The sequence below is a fragment of the Rhipicephalus sanguineus genome, unplaced genomic scaffold (assembly GCF_013339695.2).
Source record: "Rhipicephalus sanguineus isolate Rsan-2018 unplaced genomic scaffold, BIME_Rsan_1.4 Seq8312, whole genome shotgun sequence".
In the NCBI taxonomy this organism is placed as follows: domain Eukaryota; kingdom Metazoa; phylum Arthropoda; class Arachnida; order Ixodida; family Ixodidae; genus Rhipicephalus; species Rhipicephalus sanguineus.
The window spans coordinates 24,537-30,670 of NW_023616090.1; positions in this window are offsets into that span (position 1 = coordinate 24,537).

Here is a 6,134-nt window from a genome sequence, read left to right on the forward strand (position 1 = left end):
ACTACTGTTTACTAGTAATGCTACGGGCAGAATGAGGAGCGCATGCGCGCACGTGTCTTTGCCGCCGCCGCTGGCAGATCCGGTGACAAACCGCCTTCGCGGGTAGCATCTGCTCCCAATAACGCATAGCTCAACCGCGCGAGCGTCGCGCCCAAAATTAATAATAATAATAATAATAATAATAATAATAATAATAATAATAATACTTTATTCTGGCATGTGTACACAACAGTTACATGCCACCGAGATGAGGCAAAAGGAAACAGACGAAACTGTTTCCTGACTAGGCCTACATCCCGGCTCGTGAAGAAAAAACAAAAACAAGGACAGCGGTGAGGAAAGCGAAAAAGATCCAGTACAGCACAATTCACCAGCATCACTGTAGAGAAGTCATGGAATTTCAAGCAATTTCGCTATAGAAGTACGAAAACCTATAAAAACCATTTCATGTTGATATGTCCATCAGAGTAAAGTTGTGAATAGATTTAATGAATGAAGAGGTGCAATAGTATCCATCATAATTCAGAATTCAAGTGGAGCTAACAATGTGCGTAGCTTAACAATTGGAATGCAGTGAAGTACAACCTGGTGAACAGAAGTATACATCGCAAGTGGCAAAATACATTGCATGCACATAAAACACAAAAAAAAAAAAAAAACCAAAAAGAAAACAAAACAAAAACAAGCACTTCATCCTGGATCGAAGAGTAATCTTACTTTCTTTTTAAAATAATGTACAGATCTGCTTATCTGTGATAATTCTACTACAGAAGGAAAACTGTTACATATATCTACTATTTGATGGTCAAGTGATTGGGTACCATAATTTGTTCTAGATCGTGCTGAAACAAGTGACGTCCTTCGTAAGTTATATTCAATGTGACGAGTGAGGTACATATTGCTGAATGAAGCAAAATCTTGTTTTATACGATTATAAATAAGAACCATCAGTTTAAGTTTGTAGCATCAGTGAAACACAATACACGAAAAACAGAAAATAAATTGCTATGTCTATGTCTATCTGGCCTTTTAGTTATTAGCTTCAATGCTTTTTGTTGCATGGTAATTAATTTTTGTGCATTGGTCTTATTACATGTGCCCAAACTAAGTTGCAGTATGTGAGGTGCGAATGAACGAGAGAAAGTATAGCTGCTTTGCCACCGAATGTGGAAGAAGATGGTTAATACGGCTTATAACACCAATGGATCGAGCCATTTTCAGTTTTACATGACTCACGTGATCAGACAGCTCAAGTCATTGCGGAAGTGTACGCCCAGAAACTTACAGCTACTGTTACATGTTATTTCTGAATTACCAAAATAAAGTTTTGGGTTGTGGTTTATTGCTTTGTTTTTAGCACGGAATAAAATGAAATTAGTTTTTTTCACGTTTAATCTCAGCTGATTTACGCTCAACCATCCCTCTAATTCTTCAAGCCAACTATTCGCTCTCTGCTCAAGTTCTTTTAGGTTGGGACCAGAAAAGAAGATGTTAGTGTCGTCGGCATATAGGATAATGTTCGAAGATGAAGGAATGTTTACAATATCATTTATGTACATAGTGAAGAGAAGGGGTCCTAATATTGATCCCTGAGGTACTCCATATTTTATTGTTCCGTAGTTAGAGCGAGTGTCGTTATGTAGCTTTGTGTATTGTTGACGTGCAGTCAGGTAGCTTTTCATAAGGCTCTTTGCAATGCCACGAATTCCATAAATTTCTAATTTTGCTAAGAGAATGTCATGTTGAACCGAATCAAACGCTTTACTGAAGTCGAGAAATAGTCCGATAGTAAAGTGTTCATTTCAATGTTTCGAATTAAGACATTTTTTATATAAAGCAATGCGGTTTCAGTTGATTTCCCAGGTTGAAAACCGTATTGATGATCACTTATCACATTATTTGTGGAAAGGAAGCCAAAGAAACGTGTATAAATTATTTTTTCAGCAACCTTAGAAAAAATTGGCAGAACTGAAATGGCCGGTAATTACCGAATTCTGTTTTATTTCCACCTTTAAAGACAACAGTAACACGTGCTATCTTTAATCTATCTGGGAACACGCCAGTAGCCAACATCTGATTGAATATATAGGTCAGTGGTTCTATAAGGCAACTAATGGAATTCTTAATTGGCAATGGTGAGATGTCATCATCACCAGGAGCACAAGTATTTTTTAGAGAATTAATAATGGTCGTGATTTCTGCCTCTGTTGTTGGCGTCAGAAATATCGAGTCATAGTTGGAAATCTGAATGCATGACGTAAGAGAGGTATTATTAGGCAAGGGAATTAAGCCGGCATATTTACCAGCTTCCAGGAAGTGTTCATTGAATTTGTCGGCTAATGCAACACCGCCATAAATAATACCCTTAACCAGCATTTCGACGGGTGTTGTGTTAGCTTTGCTGCCGATGAGAGTTTTAATTCCTTCCCAGATCTGCTTAGGATTGTTACCTATGTTTGAAAACTTTTTTCTGTAAAATGACGACTTTGCTTTTTTTAGATCAGCATTTAGCACATTACGAAACTTTTTGTACTCAGCTAATATCTCAGAACTTCTCGTTTTAAGAATTTAGCGAACATCAAGTTTTTTTCTTTTATTCTCATCAAAAGAGCCTTGTTTATCCAATTTTTCGTGCCTTTCTGTGTTTTTATTTGCCATAACAGGAAAAGCGACATTGTAATGGTTAATAACCTTTATAATGAAATTTTCGTACGCTTCATTTGGATCGGTTTCATTGTAGACGTCTGTCCAATCGGTTGTTTTCAGCAACTCACAGAAAACAGCGATATTAATTGGAATCATTCGTTCTACGTGAATGGATAGGGGTATTTCGTTTTTTACTTAAAGGGACAAATACAAAGAACGGCAAGTGGTCACTTAGACCAGACGAAAACACTCCGGAAAAAACCGCGTCCCGAGAAAAGTTCGTGTAGCAAAGATCTATTATTGTTGCTGTTGATTTGTTTACTCGTGTTGGGGACTCAATCGTAGTTTGTACAGCCATACAGTAGCATTATTTCAGTTAAGGCCGCTTGAATCGGAGATCTACCCATAACATCAATATTAAAATCACCAAGTGCAATAACACGCCATTTATTTGAATTAGCATTTTCTAAACATGTCTCAATAAACTGAAGAAAGGCTTCTGTGTTACCTTGAGGTGGGCGGTACAGCGCAATGATAAAAATGTTCCGGTGTAACAGGCTAACACATTCGAAATCTTCGAAAACGCCCGTATAATCAGTCAGGATGTCAAAAGATAAGTTTTGGCGCGTGTATATGGTCACACCCCCACCTCGTTTTTCTTTCCTGAATTGAGTTACATGTTTGTAGCCAGTGAATTGAATGACGTCTTCCTCCGAGCGGAACCACGTCTCGGTAAAAGCAAAAAAATCAAATTGAGCTTGGGTTCCCTATAAGTGACACGTCTGTGGTTTTGCGCAGGTCTGAGTTCGAATTTTGCACTTCTCTGCTGCACTAGAAATGACCTTCCAATGTCCTCGTGTTTGATGTGTAGAGATTAGGTGAGACAGTGCTGTCTGCGCATGTGTGGTGCGGCGTATATATTTTCTACTGTTCTACTGCGAATAAAATCAGTTGGGAGTGACGCTCTATTCCTGTGTTTCGTCTTTTTCCTGGTGGTGCTTAGGCGTCTAATTTTTTTTTCTCAAAGTTATGTACTAAATAGCCCGGCAACAAGTTCAAGGCTGATCTGGTCATACCGCTTCACTAGGAATGCGGCAGTACCAAATTGAAGACAATCTACCTCAGGCGCACTGGTTGAACAACATAGATGCTCAACAGCATTAACGCCTATTCTCACTGGTAAATTTAGAAACGTATTATAAACGTGGACAGCGTTTGCAGAAAACACGGCGCCCTTACTCACGCTATTGACCTAAAAAAATCGGCAGATCCCACGCTCTGTGGGAATCGATGTAATGCGAAGCAGCCAGCAAAGAGCTGCATACATCGCCTTGTTTGTCTTTGAGCCAAATGAAATCATTCATGCCATGTCATCTAGCCCACCATATATCGCATGTTTGCCATGCACGCATGCATGCACAATCTAGTGTACACCATGCCAATGAAACGCATATTCTGGTATATAAATGCATGACCTGTCGTTTATGTTCATCACGGACTCGTGTCATGCCATACCAATTTTGGTATATATCACGTTAACAAAACAGCCGGAAGCGCACCATGACAGTGGCATTTATGTTGACAGTGGCATTTATGAGACCTCTCATTTATGTTCGTCATACAGTCACATCGCGCAATACCAATTTTCGTGTATATCAGAGGAGCGAAATGGCCGCGAGTGCACCATGAGTAGAGCATGTAAATCATGTCATACATGACATGATATTATGGCTTTTCATATTACCCACCTTCACTAATGTTTCATCATACAGTCAACATCGCGCAATTACCAGTTTTGGTGTATATCAAGCTGTCGAAACGGCCGCGAATGCACCATGAGCGTGGCACGTAAGTCATGACATACATGGCATGCATGTCATAGTTTTCATGTTACCACCTGTTATTCATGTTCTTCATACAGTCACATCGCGCAATGCCAGTTTTGGTGCATATCAATCTAGCGAAACGGCCACGAGTGCGCCATGAGCGTGGCATGTAAATCATGTCGTACATTTCATGCATGTCATGATTATCATGTTACCACCTTTCATTTACGTTCGTCATATAGTGGCGTCACGCAAAACCAATTTTGGTGTATACCAAGCTAGCGAAACGGCCGGGAATGCAGAATGAGCGCGGCATGTAAATCATGACATACATAACCTGCATGTCATGATTTCCTGTTACCACCTCTTATTTACGTTCATCGTGCAGTCACGTCGCGCAATACCAATTTTGGTTTCTCAAGCAAGCGAAACGGCACGAGTGCGTCATGAGCATGACATGTAAATCATGTCGTGCATGTCATGCATGTCATGATTTTCATGTTACCACGTCTCATTTACCGTCGTCGTACAGTCTCATCGCGCAATACCAGTTTTGGTGTATATCAAGCTATCGAAACGGCCACGAATGCACCATGAGCGTGGCATGTAAGTCACGACATACATGACATGCATGTCATGGTTTTCATCTTACCAACTGTCATTCATGTTCTTCATACAGTCACATCGCGCAATACCAATTTTGGTGTATATCAATCTACTGAAACTGCCGCTAGCGCATCATGAGCGTGGCATGTAAATCAGGTCGTACATGACTCGCATGTCATGATTTTCATGTTACCACGTCTCACTTACGTTCGTCATACAGTCGTGTCACGTAACACCAATTTTGGTGTATATCACGCAAGCGAAACGGACGCGAACGCACCATGAGCGTGGCATGTAAATCATGACATACATGTCATGGATGTCATGGTTTTCGTGCTACCACCTGTTGAATGACATTCATGTTCTTCATAAAGTCACATCGCAGAATTCCAGTTTTGTGTATATCAATCTAGCGAAACGGCCGCGAGTGCGCCGCGAGTGCGCCATGAGCGTGGCATGTAAATCATGTCATACATGACATGCATATCATGATTTTCATGTTACCACGTGTCAGTTATGTTCGTCATACAGAAATGTCTCGTCATACCAGTTTTCGTATGTATCCCTTCATTTAAACGGCCGCGCCCCGAGACCATGTCATGTAAATCATGCTGCACATGACATGCGCGTCATGATTTGCATGTTAGGATCTGTCATTTATGTTCGTGATAAGGCCATGTTATGACACACCAATTTTGGTACACATCCGACTAACGGAACGGCCAGGGAGCCCAAAGGCCGTGGTATGAAAATCATGCTGTTCATGACATGCGTGTCATGATTTTCGTGACATGACCTGTCATTTATGTTCGTAATAAGGTCATGTTATGACACACCAATTTTGGTATACATCCGATTAACGAAACGGCCAGGAGAGCACAAAGTCGTAGGCGGACAGACAGACAGACAGACAGACAGGGAAGACAGACAGACAGACAGACAGACAGAAACAGACAGACAGACAGACAGACAGACAGACAGACAGACAGACCAGACAGCCGACAGACAGATAGATAGATAGATAGATAGATTAGATAGATAGATAGATAGATAGAT